Below are 20,718 nucleotides of genomic sequence, written 5' to 3'. Positions count from 1 at the left end.
CGGCTTCACCACGCGAAGAGATTGGAGAATATACTTCTGTATGCCTCTATATGCTCTTTGATGCCATTGTTAAGCTCAATCTGCATCAAAAAGTAACTTCGATTCATGATAGAGGGCAAACGTGTATAATTATTAAAAATAGCCCAATTATTCAAATCTGTTGCCGGCCCAGTTTTACGAATTGTAGATGTAGTCATAGAAGTCCACTAGTTCTACGCTTATGCTCTGAAACCTCTCACAGCTAGGTTGTACAACTCTAATCTAACAAGCTGATTAAAACGACTAAATTGCATTTTTTGTTCGTCAACTGAATAGCAATGCGGCCCGTTACTCTGATTTGTTTTCCCTGGCTCTTCAAATTCCCAATAAGCTCTTATATAAGCTATTACGCTAATTTCTATTAGTAAATACTTAATGAAAAATACCACAATCGATCATCATCATCATCGATAGAGACATCCGGTCTGCATGAAACACACTTTCCCGTTATGATCGCGCTTATTAGGTCGAGAAGGGGGGCGTAACAATATAACAACAAAAGAGACGTTTCCCGATATCGCTACTGCTGACATACCAAGAGAATTGTTGACCTCCCTTTTGAACTGTCCTTCCAATTAGGTCACAACAATGTAGTACAACCTTTAGGCTGACCAGGTCTTACGGCTTGTACGGTCGAATAAAGTTTATTTGAATCTTGAAATCAGAAGTATATAGAGTCTTGTATATGTAAATAAAGTATATGTAAATATTTATGCCTACTTAAGCTTTTACGTCGAACAAATTGACAGTAATTCTGTTAAACGTTTTTCTAGGGTAAATTAAAACAGTCGTAATCTTGTCCATACCATTGTTACCGTAGTATTATTGATGATCTCTTCTTTTTTCTGCTTTAAGTGCGCCTTTCGAACTGCGGACCTTAACTGCGGGTTAAGGGAAGCCAAGAATCGTTGCTTCTGGTTGCAACGTGCTCCGTCAGAACAACAGGTGTCTTGCCAAAATGGTCATTGTTCTTTACGGACCTTGTTCCGATTCATCATATTATACTTAAGTCATTACCTTTGTCGTAATACGTCGACTGTTCATAGTCCATTGTTGACTTTGTATAAGTTAGTTGAAAAGGAACACAAAGAAAAGCCTCCTTATTTCATAGTTTTGACTAGTAATCAGAGCGTGATTCAAAAAATCCTATGTAGGGACTCATGGAAGATGATAAGGTTCCTGACATCAGTGCGTCGGCCTACAAATACTAACAATAGCATTAGGCTATACCTAGCGATGGCTAGGTAACAATACCATGCTATCTGTACCCGAGAAGGTAAAACGGCTTAGATATGTGGGTGATTTCCCACGGTGCCAACCGCAAATTTAGTCGACAAGTTGATAGAAATGATCGAAATCTCACCCACGAGAACCGACGACACCCCTGCTCGCAATCCGCCTTCTGCTCGAGCACCAACAGCTTCGAATGATCGCATGGCTGAACACTATTCAAAATGTTCTGCCCTTCACTTCGTTACTACACAATTGGGAGCGCACTGCACAGGGTGCCGATGATTCGGGCACCTGGCGCAACATGCAGCAGAAAAGCAAACGTCGAACCTCCGCTTTAGTTGCGAACGTTAGACAAGCAGTAAGCTATGCTGACATGATCTCGGTAAAAGAAGAGAAACTCGGAAGGCTAAGATCGTAAATGCATAAGCCGCAGGTGCCCCTGGTTCTTCTGCCTTAAGATTTGATTGGACTGAAGATTTCAAGTCTGAGGTAGAAGCCGATGGTCTAGAGGCAGTTTCGAAAAACAGGCCTGCTTCCCCATTCCTCTGCTCATGCTTCCGCTTAGCAACAACTCCAGCAGCAGGATAGAGGTAGTTTAGCAGACGAAGTTTGTTTGCACTGCCCTGCACTCTGCAAGAAGACATCGTAGCGGGTGGGCGCACTGTTCAACGGTACTAATAAACAGACACTTGCTTTGTGATATTGAACTAATAGAAAAAGGCGTCCAAATATGGCCGATAATGCGTTTTCGTAACATAGTACAACTCTGTTAAACGTTCTATTAAACGTCACCACATAATAATCATTCAAATTCAATATTTGTACTTAAATATACGACTTACTGCATTCGGTAGAACTACTACAAGTTACAGCCCGAATTGTCTCAGCAGAACTGTTGATTAGATCGAAGGGTGTCTGTCGTACGTTTTCATACCCCGCACCATCGAAATATTTAGTAGAGTAAAAAAAACGTGTTCCATAATCATGCCATAATGAAAGGCTCGTTATCCAGCCATACAGGCTCGATAGTTAGACCACTATATGTCCCTTACGATTTCTTAACCGTTTATGGAGCGTTCAGCTAGAGCGCCTACGGTATTTGGGGTGCATGGATGTTAGTACGATGTTTTTAGCATTATTTCTGTCGAATAGAATTTTTTTTATAATAACTTATGCTACCCCTGACGTAGTGATACAATTCGCAAATGAAAACAGCAAGCCTGGGTCTAGAGTTAGAACTTACAAGCTTCAGCTGTTTAGTCGAATACAGTTTCATGCAAACCGCTGTGTTAACACGGAATAAACAATGGTCACACTTTGGACCAACGGTACCACAAGTATCTTGTATTCGAACTGAAACTCAATAAATTTATATGACTTAAGTGATCGCATTCGTACTTAATCCATTGTGAACCGGCACAACTTGGATAAAAGTGTACGTTTAGTATATCATTAGCAAATACAACAAAAAGCGTTTTATTCTTGACGCGTACTACATCTACATGCTGACTCTATGCCATACGTTGCCGCAAGGCCAAAACGTGAAATAGATGACGCAGAGTGTTCTCGCTGCTTTGAAAACATTGGGTTCTACTATTACGGCGACAAAGACATCTTGAAATCAATAAAATAACCTACCCAATAAAGCAACGTTGGGATTTGAAGCTTTCGAAGAAAAACGACGATACTCATTGCTGCGCTATGTCCATCGCTTCAAAGAAGTCAACTCAATCTCGGCCGCTCAGTCGCCTGCAAAGAAAGGAAAGGGCCGTAACGCGAATGGATAAAGGTGGCGTCTAGCTCACGAATGCAGTAGAACAGAGTGAAATGTGCTGCGTGTTGTAACACTGATGCTGGCCGAAAGCCTCTCCCCGTTACTCCATCTATCGTGTCAATCGCTGTCAACTGGCATGAACCTCTGATCGCTGCCAAGCTAGACACCGCATTCGGGAGTGGGTTTGTTGCCGCTTATGCTGGTGCTTTTGCTCCGGCTGGCGTTGCTGTTACCAGGAGGTAGTTGCGAGATCTAAATGAAGCCTCTACCCCTGCGCGCGCGTTATCAGCTCCATTTATCTCATCAGCCCGTGCATTTCGTCTGAGCAAGTGTGCCAACGCAAAAGAGCAACGCCACCTTACCGCCAAACCATCAATACCCGGGGACCCAGTCAGTTACCCACGCCGTACGCACCGACGGCAGCAGGCACACGCCCAAACGCTCACAGACATATAGAAACCATCACAGTCCCAGCCTCATCAAGGGAAAACGACGACCTATCACGATCCGGTCACGTGCCCTGCCGGACCATAAAGCGCCACCACCCCATTGTGCCTTCGCTTCTAATCCTCCCGTTTTCCTTCGACTATCGCCTGGCTAGAATTTAAATTTCAACCATATCTATCGGAAGAACGCAAACCTGGTGCTCATGCAACAAGACCACCCGCGGAAATCTTTTCCTTTATTTAGGTATAGTGTTCCTATGAGATGTCAAGGCTATTTACTGCTCGAACGCTTAGAAATCTATTGAAGTATAAAAATATCTTCGTAGGATGATCAAGTAGTAGTCAACTGAAAGTATACACGCTGTCCGCGATGGTCTCGTTGGAAAAATTATTCTACCGGGAAAGGTGTTTTAGCTACATCGTGCGTTTTCTGTGTCACGTTACTATTGCTCAAAATGTAATATCGTTTGTCGCGTTTCGTGCGCGATTCGACATGCGTAGAAAACGAGTGGGTGATAGAAGCCAATCAACCATCCCAGCTCAAACTTTAAACTTCGTGTAAAAAAACTCGACAAAGGATTACAATCGTCCTGCCTCTGCTAATACGGTATTAGACGGTATACTTACCCTGGATTTGCCTGCCGATAAGTAATACTAGGTTGCGCCTTAGCGGTGATTTGCACTGATCATGAAACCCAGATTCGGTTGATTATGTTACGAAACGCAAGCTTGACAAGTTCAATAGTAAAAGCTAAATGAATGAACTAGCAATGGGCTTTTAGTAGTCTAGTGTGCTCTATCAAGCTCCATCGTGACGTCGGAAAACGATATACAAGCTAGAAATCGACTAAAAGCCTAAACTACCTATAGCACCTGTGCTATAAGACAACTCTCCGCGAAACCTAATACGAACGAACGTTTACTATGGTGCAAGCGAAGTCGCTGATCAAACCGATGAGTAGTCGGCTATTTTGAGCCGCTGTTAGTCACCCTGTTGTCTGCCTGTAATAACGTTAGTGTCAATGGCTCCCTTTCCTTTCTGACCTCTTTCGCACCGTGCGTTCCGACACTTGGACAGGCAGAGAGTCAGACCGACTTCGACGAGAGGCAGGCGACGAGCACGAAAAAGGAGCAAACCCCGGCAAAGCGTAGCTAAGCCGACGTAAGACCCCGCAAATGACAGCACATGGCTCTGCCGCTTCAAGACAGCTGCTTTCGCTCGTGCCCATACAGATGGAACGGCGGCTGCGAGGAGCGGAGGAAGGCGAGCATGGGCTCGAAAAGGGGATCTGAAAGGAAGGCTAACGCCATGGAGAATTCTTCACTGAGCGAAACAGTTGAGAAAACGGCTCGGATAAACGCACCTCCGCTCCCATCGCTATTTTCATCGTATTCGTTGCTTTCCAACTTCCTTCTTTTTCTCCGGCAGAGCCGCCGCCGTCGCCACTCTCCTATTCTTTCTTTCCTATTTTACGCTCTTTTTTTTTTCTGCGTCTTGGTCCTGTCGTCTGGTCCTCACTCGCCCACTCATACCTTTAGTAGAAATGGGGTCGTCGCCAGGGCCAGTGAAGGAGAAGGCGCGAGAGGCGAAGACGTGAAAGAAACCCAAACCAGACCAAACCCTATCCAAATTCTGCTAGCTCGTCGAATGCTTCTCCATCCCCCTTTTCGGGTACTGATGGCCAATGTAATTCCACTAGATTGGAAATCTGTCTCGATGATAATAATAGAAATAATACTTGTGGATAGAACAGGAAACTGCTCCCACTGGTTTAGCTGTACCCCCGTCTATATTACATCGGTTTATATCCTAATACACACTGTGTGCAAGTGCACGGCCGTTTGGCAATCGCGGGCAATTCAAGATGAGTAGGGGCTCTTAATCGAGTAATGTATATTATCTGTGTTCGTCGCGAAGCCAACAGGGACGCTAGTCTTTTTTCCGGCTTTTTATCGCGCGATAAATTCTGTTTGAATGGTGCAGCGTAGAGATATCAACAGTTTTAATTGGTTCCGCCAGCAGAGATCAGCGATACTCATAAGCAGTCTGTCCGAGCGACCGCAGTTAAAGTAATTAAAAGAAAAAGGAGAACTAGAATACCTTCCACCGTTTGAATGCAGGGCAAATATTGGGGCCATCGTTGGCCCTGGTACAATGCAGCTATATCTCAGGAGACTGGCCTATGTGAGATATTCATTTTTCGTGTTTATCTCTGAATGTTGCCATTTCATTCCCTAAACAGTTACGGCTGAACTTGATTTACCTAAATAATGCCCGCGTTACCTTCCTTTTGGAACCATCTCCATTTATCGTTTGGCGATGTATCCAGCTGCCGTTCAGCCGCTGTTACACTGTCGCTCGCGTATCTCCTACAATAGAACTGCTATTGTCTTCGCTTTTATAATTCGATATTAGCGTTAAGGTCAGCGTGAGTGTTGGGATGGCGCTTCGGCCTGCTGGCTGAGGCAAGGGACGGCGGTGACTTTCTAGCCCTAAGCAGTCGTCGTCGGCATAGTTTTAGGGGTGGGATGACCTAAGAATCGGGAGCGAATGCAAAAAGCAGAGTAGAGATTGACTACGGAAGTTGCTCTCGAGAAGCTCACGCCGGGCCAGGACAAGTGAGGTAGGATCCTGCTGAACGAGCAGCATCAACATAGCCCGAAATAGAATTAGATTTGTAGTTTCCTTACAACGCACACGCACTCTTTCGCTCTAATATCTTTCTCCCTTGCTTTGTCTTCTGCTTTTGTGATACCTATTGCCACACGCTCTGCGCATCTCTTGTGTCATGGTGTTTTAGGCTTTGGTTTTCCTGCGTGCTCTGGCGGGCGCCGTCACCAATTTAGGATCAACGGAATCGTACGTGGAACGAACAGCTGCCGCAGGAGTAAGGTAGAAATCAAAAAGTAGCTGCTTTCCATGGGCCTCACCCTATGGTCTTGCTGCTCAGAGCATGACTAGAGATGATAACTTTATGGATGAGTGACTGGCGATGGCAGAATAACAGGTGGTAGTAGTATGCTGAATTTGGAAGAAGCAGGATAAAAGATGTAGGAACGGAAACAGCTGCACAGTATTTTCGCCGAAACCCTCGGTAAACGAATCGGGCGATTACCATAGAATGAATAAATATTTGAAATGTCACTTGATAAATCAAATCATACCTGGCAAGAGATACTTTGAAAAGATCAAGCATTTAAATTATGTGAGGCTCACAATTAAATACATAAAGGAATTAACTTCGGGTGCCATGAACTCATAAAAAGTCGTAATAGATGTCTGTCATGGCCTCGTTTTCCTGAGATACTTCTAAAATAGGTTTCCAGTTCCCAACAAGTTTAATAAACATGTGTCCTATCGTGTGCTTTCGCTGCAAGAGCTGTGGCTTTTTCAATCAGACACAGACATCCAAGCCGTACGCGTCAGCTACTCCTTACACACACATGCACAGTTATCTATCGGTCGAATACTGATAGTTCGACGATTCTCTGTGATGCTATTGTTGCCATCTGGCATTAAAGTTAGCATATGTCAATTCTGATCTATGCGTATATTTCCGCATAGAAATTTACCGAAGTAAACTTAATTGAACGTTTTCTAGGCCTAAGGTGTTTCTGCAAGGAACAACAAGCGCAACACACGGTAGATCCTTGTTTGTCATAGTCAGAATGTCAGCTTTTGTATTAATTACGCAAAGCCGAACTTAATGAGCCGCTTTATAGGCACGATTCCCTATCGTCAAATCAATATCCGCTCGAGCTGAACCTGCCACAGCTAGTCGCTACTTGTGCCCAAAGTGCTGGGCCCATTTTTCAATTAAACTTACACAAATGCGCAAAGTCAAGTTTTTCCAACCTTGTTTTTCGTCAGCAACCTAATCGTCAGCGTGATAAGTCATCAAGCTTCTTCAAGACGTTGGTGACGAAAGGTTTTGACGGAGGTCAATCGTCGCCTCGCATTGACTGCCTCACTTGTTTTGAGAACGTTGTGAAATATGTTTACGAGCTTCATCCTGGGACCTGTTCGTCTTCCTTCCTTCAATACTCCTTTGTTCATTTCCCTTATAACGCAATAAGAATTACTACTTATATATGCATTGACGCACAGATTTGCGCTACGTTCAGGTCTTGACACGGCTCTTGACGATGGTCATACATCCAAGTCACATCGTGCCGTCGTTTTCCGCTAACCTATGAAGTACTCGTACGATTTTTCAGATGATGAGGTGCCTTGGCTAAATGTTGGTACAGTATAAAGCTTTCATAGAACTTCGAAAAACATGTACAAATCATATTCTTCTACGACCAGGTGTCAAAAATATGAATTTATACATTATTCGTGTGGGGCGTATACTTTCAGCAAGTACAAGCAGCGAGATTTAGAATTTGCTTACATATTATGTTGACGCATTCTGCCCTTCAATGCCTATGTTTAACGATTTCAGTGTGTAAGAACAACACTGTAATTATTATTAAAACTAAAAAATTGTTTTGCTTTTTAGGTACGCGGAAATGTGAGTCCACAGAAATTATATAATAAAATTTAGCTACAGCGATATACGTCCGTTAGTACCCATCGTTAGTTCAACCGGAAGGTCTCCTCAACAACCTGATCAAATGTAACAGTTTGCTACGCGATGATCCGAAGGTAGCATCTTGTCGTCTATAAACTGGTTATGTTTAGCTGTGCTCCAAAGGGCTAGATAGCAAGCGGTGCCTAGGAACAGTAGGGGCACTCACTGACTATTGATCAGATCAGATTCATCTATAGTACTCGACTTTAGGGAAGAAGAGCAGAGCCACAATGGGAACAATGGAAGTCAATAACTAATGATAATATGCTAGGTGGGGTGGATGGTTTCGCTGTGGGTGTGGGGTGAATTAACTTGATGTGAATAGCCAATGTCAGGATGAGAACATAAAGGAGGGTGTATTAAGAGTATCAGGTTATGGTTAATGTCCCCATTCTGACGTCCGAGGGGATAGGCATCTATCGCTCGAACTCTGTCCGTCGGAGATGGAGGCAAAATTGCTATCCTGGTCGATCTGAGGAGAACTGTTACATATGGCGGCCAAGAACGGCTCTTTTATTCAAGCGTGAACCGAACTAAGACAACGAGGGAACAATATAAGCAACTGCTGAGTTCGGCATTTTGTGGTAATTAACTATTTTTATTCATGCGCACCGTAACAAATTCATACGAGCCGAATAGATGCTTGCTGAAAATGGGAGAGGCAATATTAGCCAGTAATAGGGAACCTTTGTTTATGAGGTAGCTTCTCCCTAGCCGTCTTTGTCTCAGAATTTTCATGTGAGTTATACATACATTGGTGTTAATACCAGTTAAGAACGTGCTTGTTGCAGCGGCGTTGCATGCACAGCACCCTTAGCGCTCTTTAGTTAAATATAATTTCTTCTTGGCTTGGAGTGCCTCAGAGCTTTTAACTTGGGAACCTCTTTGCGCACTACTACAGGAGCCGCTTTTGGCCTCACGGCCTCCGTAGCAGTGTAGTCACATAATATAAGTTTGCCTCGCTCTTTTTAACTGAACGTACACAAACGTGGCACGGTTATCTAGTTTTTCGCTGTAGGTATAATATTGATTACGACATTTATAGTATCTGCACAGCTCTAAAAAGGGCTTGCGGAACAATATTTTTTGCAACATCACGCCGTACGTAAGAGTATAACGCAACGGATGCCCAAGTAGCGTGGGAATAGCTGTTCTTTAACTGATAGTTTATGACGTTTCTCGTTCGCCGTGGCCGTTCGTTTTTCAACGACCTAATTCTCTAACTTGTTCCTGGTAGTGTGGCTGCCGCTGTTCGTAGGAGCGTTGCGCGTCAAATGGCCGAATGAGCAAAATCTCTCTTCTTGATTATAGGAGGAACAACTTCGCGGAGCAACCAGTCAACGGTGTTTCTTTAGGGGTTAGCACGTAGAAGACGTCATGCCTTCTTTTTCGTCGTCGTGGTCGCTCCGCCGTCCAGTCAGGGTAAGGCCTCTCCCTTGGGGCAAGACAGCGATACAGGCAGTAGAAGAACGAGCTGACGACACAGAGACAGGAACAGCTGAACCGGACGTGCCCGAATAGGTGTCCGGGTATTCACGGCTGAGCTCAAGAGCAAACACAACAACTTATTACTGGAGTGGAACCAGCAGCAGCAGCAGCAGCCTTCGGATTTTTTTCGTCTCTACTCTTCTTTATGGACGGGCCGGGAAACCCCCGATGGGAGGGAATATAACGAAACTGGCAGCAGTAGCCGTAGTGAGATAACGGGAACCGCCATTTCAACCGACAAATGCTAGTCCATTCACTTCAGCAGAGGTAGCTACTATTGCTACGTCTTCACCTGCATAGACATGCCGCACACCGGTTAGTCCCCAGCCGTTACATTACGGGGGTAACTCTTAAACAAGCCTACGCGACGAGAGCTATTCTATGTAGGTAGAACAGGGTGAAGTGACGAGTTTCGTCGCTCCTGTCTAGTCCTCCCCTTGCTAATTAATAGGCTACGTTGTGGGTTGGTGTAACGAACAAAAAGGTGCCTGGCTGTCGTTTTTCGGTAATACATAAATCAATGGTCCCAAAAATTCGGCTATCAAAACTATTCTGCCCAACAGTTTGCACACAAAAACTAGAATTCTTAATTACAATATATGTGATAAATATACGCTGCATATACCGTGAGTGACTAAGTCGTTGTTGCTATTATCTTGGTAATATCTAATCTTCACTATATGTATATATCGCCCTACATAGCACAACCGTGAAGCTGTACGGCCCATTTCGTGCTTTCTGCCTCCTGTGACATAATGAGTGCTATCCATCTTGTACAAAAGCTCATGGACGCAATGGCTGTTATACCCAGAAATTGTTGTGCTCATGGTTAGTCATGGCAAATATTCGTTGTACAAACACAAGAAGACACACACGGAGCAGACCTCGCCCGTCGATTTGATGCTTCAACTAACTATCTGTATAAACTGTGCGCCTTCCTACGGAAGCACTTGCTGGTGCACCTCCATTCAGTGCGGAGCTCCACTGCGGCGGCAGTGCCATCTGCTTCCTCGCGGCGTATAGCCCTTAACATAAACCCTCCGTGCCGATGCTACGAATCACCGCATAGCGGCCGGTGTATTTTCGCCCTCTCCGGTTGCACTGTTTGCATAGGTCGTCCTCTTAGCCATGTCGACCCTATTACATAAAGCGAGTTCGTCTCCTTACAGCTAGCTTTGTCATAGCACCCCGTACCCCTCTGATACCAACCACGAAATCTGTTGCGCCTCGTTTTGGGTTTGCTTCAGTCAATAACAATTTTTGCTCTTACGCTTTCGGGCACGGATCTAAGGAAAAGGGAATTTTTGTACATCAATTATTCAGCACAACTATGACATGTACAGCTGTCTTCAATAGTTCGTTTTGCTGAGATCTCTGCTATCTCGAACATGAGTTGGGGATTACGAAAGGAACAGAAGAGAAAATGACGTTGTAATGTAACATTGTTACATAGAGTCTATATAGCATATGTCAATATTGCAAGCCCAAAAAAGAGCAAACGGCTGTCAAAAAAAGCATGCGTGCATACAATAGAACATACTTAATGTTCATGTCAATATATTATCTCTATGGCGAACCCCGAACCTTCGCTGAGCCACACATCTTCATGAACAGACGCTCCCTTTTCACAATATCACAACACTCTAAGGGCGTGTTATTAATTATTTATGTTCATTCTCCTAGCAGTCGAACAGTCCCGTTACCATTGGTATTCAATTGTTTACAGAAATTATGCATTGCTTACCGAGTACATAATGCTAAATAAAAGTTAATAATTACCGTTAATTACTTACAGAAATCTAGAGAAGCTGAGTTCTGTTATCGATGGCTTTGCGCCATCTTCCCATATTTTTCAGCATTTTCCTGCAACTCTTTCTGCCGAATACGGGCTTATTATTGCCGCTGCCGCCATACTACGACGTCTAGGTCTATTGCCCATAGACTCTTGGCCGTTTCAGTCGAGATTGCCTTACTAAACCAGCATACGGACGGCCGAACATTTGCCGCACACCTTCTTCTTTACCACAGGCTCTAGTAGCTGGACGACTTTCACGTCGTTCCTCTTTATTTTGTTGAAATGCTGATACATCCTCTTCTAGCTGATATAACACGCTACGGCTGTGCGGCCATTCGTTGGCCCTTTGGACGGTGGAGGTCAACAGCAGCAGCAGTGCCTAAAGTATATCTGCGACAACAGCTGTAGAGCCGTTGTAACGGCAGAGCTACTACGCAGCTGGTCGTTCACGGGATGATCGTACCACCACCACCACTACTGCTGCTGCCGTTGCTGCAGCAGCGGGAAACACCGATTTCTTTCCCTCCGTCGGCCCAACCGTCGACCAAACTAGTTTCCCCTTATGCGCGTCCCAACCCCAGGCCGCACTTAATCCCCGACACCCCCTTCTGCACTCAGTTTTCGACAGTCTGACCTAACAAACCGCTTCGTGGAGAGTTCAGACAGCTCTGCCTTTAGTCTGGAAGAGAAAAAAACTACGATCGTAGAGAGAGGGAAAGAAGGAAGACATTGGATAGACTGAGAGTTAGAAGTGGAGCTGTTTCTCGTTATTCGTCTTCTGTGTTTTTGTCCGATTTTCGCCGTGAAGGACTATAGCGGGCTCGGCTCTGGAGAACGATCCCTTAGAATCATTCCCAGCTCCTTCGTACTCTGGTTGTAACGACATTCGTTCCTAGCCATGGCCGGTACCGTGCTCGCGCACCCGATGCACAGCGAACGCAGATAGTCTGGCAACGCCATCTTGGCGGCCGCTGTCGTGCCGGCAGGCAGGCAACTGTCTGATTTGTTTTCCATATGTGCGCGCCGCTAGAAACGATACACCAACCACCTGTCCTAAGAGAAAAACCTATTTGTATATATTTTTATATAGACACCTGTGATGAACATAAACCGCAACGAGTATGCGACATGACCCTTTTTTGGCTCCACAAAGAGTCATGAATGTCGAGCTCCACGGTTTCTTACCTGAAATAATGAAAGAAAGAAAAAGGGAGCTTATCAAGCTGTATACTCGCGTGCACCTGCCATATCTCCTATAACTAACTGGGTCAAACTTTCGTATATGCTCCGAGAGTCAAAAGAAACCGTATGGTTGAGTCGGTGAAGCCAATAATGCCTGATCTTTTCTCTAAAAATATTGATTATAAATTTTTTTTTGTATTAAAGCTTAGATACATTTTAACGACAAGGCAATCTTTTTTAATGCATTAAGTTGTTTTTTTTCTATCGAAGTTGCCGCCTGACGATGCTCCTGCGTTCGACCATGATGTTTTCCTGATGACTAGCTCTGCCAGACTCACTAACAACTGCCTCAATGGTGTAAGGATTCTGCCGCACCATTTGAAGCCAAGATGATTTTGTTATCCTCGTCGTCATCGCGGTCTGAGTGCGTTTTGATCGCCGACCTATGACGCACAGTGGCGCTTGCCGCTGTTGAGGGTCAGGGGCGTACAGATCGCTTAGGTTGATGTTAGAGCCGTCTACTGGCTTGACTCATCAGAGAATGACTGACTAGGTTCCCCTTTTCTTCCATCATCGCGTGAAGCTTTGTCTCACACTGAGCTCAGCTCTGTTTGAACTCACGTACATTGCTCGAAGTTTGCCAGCCAGCAAGAGGCAACGGCTGAACTTTGAAATTATTGATCTTTAGCGTGAAAATGCTCTTCCCTAGCGAATGGCAAAGTTCCTCATGTGTCACTTAGCCTACGCTAAATCTTCTACTAAACAATATATATATTGTTTAATAGAAGAAACTCTAATAATAGTATCAAATGATTGTTCAATACTGGACTGACATAAAAAATGAGCAATGTGAGAAGGCACGGCATAAGCATTCTGTAGCGGTACGATAATAGGAACACTTTAGAGATCGTCGTCTTCTCCGAGAGAAAATCCTTTGATGAATAAAGTTAATTGAGTACGTATACACAGGTATGGTTTATTCTAAAATTTCTCAGCACTGCTTGATTTCTTTTTGTCTTAGCAAAGATGTTTTGAAGCCCTCCTGTTGACTTTTTTTTTTCAGTTATAAACATTTGAGCAAGACGTAAATAGTATTCAACATCTTAAATACGTAGAAATGTAATTTAAGGATATTTTAAATAAAGCATTAAATTAGTCTGGTTACTTTTATTCGATTCGACGATTGGCTACCGTGGTGATTGCCGGAAACAATTACATTGAATAAATGGAAAGCGCTTAAGAGCGACTGAAGTCTGATGAAGGCAACCGATTCATCGCTGATAGGTACACGTGCGCGCATTGGCTTTTGGCAATTTGTAGACAGTTAAGTAGATAATATTCGGTGGTTCGGGTGAGCCAACTTGCCTTGTCAGTGGGAATATTCATAAAATACTTACTTCTGCCGTCATTTTCTGATTGCTTCCGCATGAGCACTTCAGAGACGATTGCTTTTTAATAATATATACGGTTTCAATAAACAAGTAAGCTACTGATTTTGCCAGCCCCTCTGCGAAGAGGGTTATTGAATCATTTGAGATGCTTGTATGTCGAGGAATAGCTACAATGTTATCACTATCTCGTATGAATATACGCGAAATTGTCGTATACGCACAAACTACGTTTATGCGACCTTTCGATTCATTGATTTTGCTTTGTTTTACATATTACGTTCTCAGATTTATGAAGCGTATTCGAGAGAATACTTCAAGTATTGTGCTTAGTTTTCTCGCTGGTACTCGTTCGATTAGCTACAGTAAAGCATCGATAGTTCGGTATAAACTGGCGAATGAGGACGGAATAATTTCGAAGGCGAACTAGCAGGACAAGCATAAAAAGAAAAAAAAAAAAAGAAAAAAAAAAGTTCACTTAAATGCCTTTATCCGAATTGAAAAAAACAGCTGAATTACACGCCTATAATTTATCGCGTCATACCGGAAACGACTTTTACTTGAACTATTTCTTGCAGGAATTTTGAAATTATTCTTATTTCTGTTTAGTCTGTAGCATGCAGCAATGAGTATTTCTGAAATATACTTTTGTGATTTAACCACATTCCCTGTATCCTAACCAATCGGTTCTGCTGTAGAACAATCATAGCTATTATACAAATAGATAATTATTTATTCTCTGTCAGAAAATTCAGTTTTTGAAATGACGACTACTGATTCGCGATTTGTGAAGTTCACACCATAGACGACTATTATTATTAAACGTTCGCCCTATCATTACCTTTCGTATACGAACATCACCCAGAAACCCTGTTTTTAAAGGGGAAAAAAAAACACAATTTTCCGGTCATGCTGTTGACATATCAGAAATCACTTCTTTGCCTTTGCGCCAATAAGCGATACGTTTTTTTGCCATTTCGCCTCTACCCCTAAGGCAAAGTTTTCAACTGACTAAGTCAAGCCGATTTTACGCGAGAACGAGCAGACGACTCCACTTGGAGGGCTGATGTTTAGTGGGACCGAGTTAGTTTCTAGCTAGCTCTTTTATCATGTGCAAAGCCTTTTAATGTGACGAATTTCAATTTTTTTTCCTAACAACTTCAAACTTCAACTTACAGGCGCTCAGTATTGGATTCCATATAAAGTAGCCTCCGAAACGCCCGTACAGAGTCAATAGGCTACGATCCAAAGGGATGTATACCTTGTTAGGTAGACGATCGAAGAACTTTACTAAATAGTGATTGGCTGTCAAAAAAATATTTAAATTCCAGAAAAAAGTGTACATTTTTTTTCTGTCTAAGCTACCTAGCTTTTTTTTTTTATTATGTATTAACTAGGTTTCATAAGGGCCAATTAGTAAGATTTATTTGTCATTATTGAATATTTATCAGCTCTTGTTATCTATCAATAAAATTGTTTGACTTCCAAAGTATCAATCGTTCACTAAGCGTGTTGCTATAGCACCGGTTTTCTCGTTTAATGTCATGGTGCGTAATTTGCTTTATTAAAAGCAAATCGAGCTTGTATATAGATACTTTTTTATTGCAAGAATCTTGGAAGCATAGCCTATGAAAGTGGGTTTAAATTTGAATTTATTGGGTGCTGAATTTATTCAGAGTGAAACCCGCACATTTTAAAAATAGACTTTAAATTTGCTCGATAAGATTAGTTGTAAGCTCCCGATGTAGCACATAGGATGCCACGTAAGTAATGATAAAGACGATAGTAAATCATAGATAATATTATATCAATTTGGAGTACGTGACTATACTGTGGGGGGTGATTTTGCCTTTTATCATTAATGGTATATTATTTCTTATTTCTCTCACAAAGTAGCTGCTATACTTAGAGACTTCAATATTACTTAACAGCACAAGCGGTTGAACCGACTTAGCCGCCGTCTCATTCGCATTGGTTCGGATGTGCATATCCAGCAGATATAATAGATAGCATTTTTTTGTTATACGCGGATCTCGTCTCAAGCATTAAGAAGCATCTCCTAACATTTCTTTCGTTGACCGCCATGATTGAGCCCGATCACTCTGTGTACTCGCCCTTATTGAGTCTTATACCATATGTGCTGCATGAAAATGGTGAAGTCTATACGCATTTCATCTGTATTCATTCTAAACCGTGCAGAATGTCTAATGCTGTAGACCCACCCATCGTAAGCGATGAAATTACGATGATTTTTATTTAAAAACCTTTTAGTCCAACCCACTCCGCTGCACCGTTGTTCGTTCGACTGTCTCTAGTGAAATAGCATTTGGGCCTTTGTGTCATACATTACCCCCTCCCCCCCTTTCCCCTTACCCCCAACCGGTACCCATTTTTACCAGCAGCCCCTATATCTCTGCAAAGCCGCTGGCCATCAGTCTATCCATAATGCATTGTCGCTTATTTTGAACGTCTCTGTATTTTTGCTGTTATGTGTAAGTACACTATATATTGGCAGTTGTCATAGACTTATATACCTATCACTTGTCCTTCTCTGGTCAGAAGTGTCTGCTTTCGTACTACTTCAACCACATCGAGACAATCGAAGGCTATCAAACAAGCTTTGGTGGCTGTTGAAGCTTAAATTTTCTACTTACGCTCGCCTACACACATCGCCAGTATTATTCGTCGGCTGGAAAACACATTTTGCACTGCAATAGCGGAACTAGGCCACTGAACAGACCAGACCTATTGAGTGCTTACTAGCAAACATGCTGTCAAATCTAGAGTATTGATAATGACGACGGATGACTGACTCTCGAGAAGTTCGAGAGTATCTCGGTCGGGGGACCAATTCCACATCTTGTCGCGGCTCCTCATCGGACCAGCTATGCTAGTCACATGGCACCGCTGTTCCCTCACTCCAGACAGAAGAGAAGCGTTGTCACGCATCTGCGACGGCCAGCCCTCACACTCAGACCCTCTGAATTGACGACACCAACCATCATCGCGATGGCGGTTCTCGTGCTGAGCCTCGATCAATTGACTCCTCCCCTCCTCCCGTCCCGTACCGTTGCTCTCCCTCTATCCCCACTGCTCTAACAATTGTTGCAAAAGTGACTCATCTTAGACATCTCTGTTGGAACAGGCAATGAAAAAACACAGCAAGCTCAGGGGGTATATATTGTCTTTCTCCCCGCTTTTCGTCGATCCTCTGTAAGCAACCCTCAAACCATCGAAGAGCTCAACATGCAGGCTGATTTGCTAGCTTCGTCATACAGAACACCTAGGCCATAACAGTACACGACTGCGACCCTAAGATACTGCAAACGGGTACAGATCTCCATCTCTCTCTCTCGCTGTTGTGTTTCACTTTACTCTTCGGAGTGACGAGTAAAACAGCTGAGCGTCTGAGCTGAAGTCTAGCCCAAGAGCAAGAATAAACGGTGAGCTGCCAGCACAGTTAGGGTTTGAGTATAATAGCCGGCGAAAGAGACAGAAGCTGCCACATGCTTGATAGCTTCGATGTCTTTTGCTAGAAGATGCGGGACAAAGCAGGGCTACACACGATCCAGCGAGTACGGTTACGAGGGTCGGCGCATTCAACGGAGAGGGGGCAAAGCGGCGAAATGTGGGGGGTTTGATGTGGCTTTGTGACTTTAGCCAGCCAGTCGAGGAAGCAGGCAATAATAGTCCGCCATTGTACCGGGAAGGATTTGGCGGACATAGGGAATCCCCGAGTGACGTTTCCGTGGCACACTAAGCACACACATACACATCTGCAATTGTGTACGATCGACAATGAATGGCGGTTCCTCGGAGGGGAACTAGGCTCTAAAAGAAGCCACATACGGTGTTCTCGCGATACACGCAATATGTAGAAGCGCAACGCTCGTGGACCGCACGGCAAATGTACTTATAACTGAAGTGGCATATTTTATAGCTACTAGCTACTAATTGGATGGTGCAATTACATATAATGACGACCATTCTCCGAAATGTTGGGGAACTTTATATATGTGTATTCGTATAACACCATATTTGCCAAGAATCATTGATATGAAATTCCGTACAGTGATATATGGCAAAAAAATAGATTAGGACATAATTAGCCGATAATGGCCTAGGATGCTATATTTCATTTGGCAGAATATCACATAGAATTCTTAAAATTATGATGTTCTCAATTTAGGTTACAGCCTGTGGCTATATCCGCTTTAAATCTAGATAAAATAAGCTAACTTTAAGTGGAATAAAAGCACATAGTTATGATTCTAATCTTCAGAAGTAAGCAAGCTAGCTTAGATTAACATTTGGCCAGAAGGCAGTCGCTAATCAATGTCAACTAAAGGCAAGCACATAACACATATATTTGTGTGAAGAACATGTGTAGACATTGATCTACACGCACACTTCTCTTACACAAACACTCTCACGTCTCGCCATATGTGCGCATTTATAGATGCAACACATTAAACGAAGCGCATAAACTCCATTCTTCAAGTTTTACCATATGCCGTTTACGTTGTAGGCACATCCCAGAGGTCTACACTGAGTTCCCATCCGTGTCTCTAGCTTTGTGCTCTCACGACTGTACTATAAAGCGTTATACATTGTTTCGATTACCGCCTAAAGTGTTTACGACCTTTTTATATCGTTTGGAAATAAAAAGTTGGCCTGCTGACTACCAGACTTACGGTTATACAAACGGACAGAAGAGAATTTTCTCGTCTGGACAATATTAATTCAAAACAGCGAAGTATCGCACGGATAGCTATCGTTTTCGATCATTTAACCTAAGCCTGTGGCGATCAAGTGTAGCCAACGTATGTGTTTGTCCTGGCTATCGATGATGTTGTTTTTGCCGCACGTCACTCATGCTACATCATGCCCTCTGTGTGTGTAACACCTTAGAAGTGCTGTCCATTCAGTTCTATGTCGATTTGCTTTCGTCTGGTCGAATTTGCCAAGAAGAAACAGCGCAACTAAGTGAACTTCCCTGAACGTTCGCAAGCGAACAGAACTCATGAGGAGAATGATCGCTCCCCTGCACGATTACAGGCAAAGAAAGCGACTTGTTGTCGTGGAACATGAGATCAACGAATAGTGTGTGCGTCTCAAAGCGCGTAAAATCTACGAAGTTGAAAGCCGCTATCGTCCCCGTAAATCAGGACCCGATCGCAGCAAACGTGTTTGAAGCCGCGCCGGCCGTTTCAGGTCTGGCTAGCTGTAGGCCCACCAGGCGACGGGGTTTAGTGGAGTACATGCGACTAGAGAACCCCTACGTCCGGAGTTTTCGACACCAACGGCTGAATGTTCGCGCTCGCTGCAACAGACATATCATTCTCATAACACCCACCCAAATAGCAAACACATCACAGTAGACGCACACAAATGCACGCACAACCAAGCGCAGTCAAAGGCACACGGTAAAATAGAAAAGGGCGACGGCGAGGACGGGAAAAGAGAGATTTCTTAGACGTTCGCAGATAAACTTACACTCACAAAGCTAGCTACACAGATGTACATGTACAAACATGGCACCCAGGTCAACAGTACACCAATATGTTGTAAACAAAAACCTCGTTCTTAAAAGACTTATGATCCAGAACTCGCAGCATTCCTTCGGCTCGCCTCCTCCATTCTTTACGCGTTGTTCGGCGCCCACTGCTTAGAACAGCAGCGGCAGGGTCACTCGGTCTGTTCTATCATTTCTATCTGTTCGTACGGCTATATATATAATATTGGAGAAACGCCAGTGGAACGCAAGTGGACAGATCAAAGAATCGTAATTCTTTTTCCCCGTAGCACTGGAATGCTTTCAGGGGCAGTTACTCTAATCCACTGAACAAAACCGGTGAAATATATATAGGGTTGTCGTATATAACATTGAACAGCAAAGCCCGTTTGGCCGATCACGCTGATCGGTCGCCTGCTCTTATATCAAGTTCTCTATTTCTTGAGAAACCCATCGGTTCGGGTCTGACATTGATATTTTGAGCTCATTCATGGAATTACTGTTGTGTGTTTGTCGACACGTACGAAACTCAACGATAACATAACGCGTATCGTTCGTAAATCTATCAAGTGTGCTCCATCTATCCAGGACACGTCATTTCTCGGCCTTCTGGTTAAGATCAAAATGCAGAACTTGTTTATAGGTTATGCAATTACGCTCGTCACCGTAGATATGTCGTTATTTAATAATGAACAACTAAAAAATAGATCCAATATAGGATAGTACCGTATATGTTATTATTCATACCAATTAGTCTCAGACCATCTATAATCCAGCAGTAAACACTTTTTAATAGCTAATTAAAATGTTGTTAGGTTATTTATTTAAATGTTGTTAGGTTAGTTAAAAAACTTATCACTTATTTAGTAGTTCGTGTTAACGATAATCGCAATGCCCATCACACCCTCTGTCAACATCAATTTTTAAATTGTTAGACCAACGTGACGTTTCTAATTAGGCTGTGTTCTGATATGGGGAGCTACGGGTTTACGCAATGATTAAGTGCAAAAGATGACTGACAGGGCCGTAGCATGAGATTTTCTAATACAATCGAGAGCTATAACAGTAATCTATAGTTGATACTCGCTTGGATAGACTTCTGCAGAAAGGTCCACTCCGATTGGGCGAACATTTTCGTGTGTACTTCATGGCTTTCTGGGTAGTTGTTCTACAAAAGTCTTGGTCGATCTTAAACGATAACCCGCAGACCAGACCTGCACATCTTCATTTTGCGCGTGGAACCCCTCTAGGCAATTTAGGTACCGGTATCAACCGAAGAAAGCG

The 20,718-nt window shown here is 43.4% G+C and overlaps 1 protein-coding gene across 5 annotated transcripts in view; it reads right to left on the bottom strand.

Annotated features, from left to right (window-relative positions):
- LOC111251474 (lachesin-like) overlaps positions 1-20,718 on the bottom strand; it is a 67,984-nt gene that overhangs the window by 28,755 nt on the left and 18,511 nt on the right. Inside the window, exon 1 of one of the 5 annotated variants that reach the window (XM_022808071.2) lies at positions 11,348-12,494. The exons of 3 other annotated variants lie outside the window; for them this stretch is intronic. The gene's annotated coding sequence lies outside the window, so the exon portion shown is untranslated. Of the gene's footprint in view, positions 1-2,910; positions 3,035-11,347; positions 12,495-20,718 lie in introns of those variants that run through there. One more of the 5 variants, XM_086990528.1, reaches the window with a different exon arrangement.

This window comes from Varroa destructor, unplaced genomic scaffold, assembly GCF_002443255.2.
Source record: "Varroa destructor unplaced genomic scaffold, Vdes_3.0 BEIS01000005.1, whole genome shotgun sequence".
Lineage (NCBI taxonomy): Eukaryota > Metazoa > Arthropoda > Arachnida > Mesostigmata > Varroidae > Varroa > Varroa destructor.
This window is presented reverse-complemented; position numbering and strand designations above follow the sequence as displayed.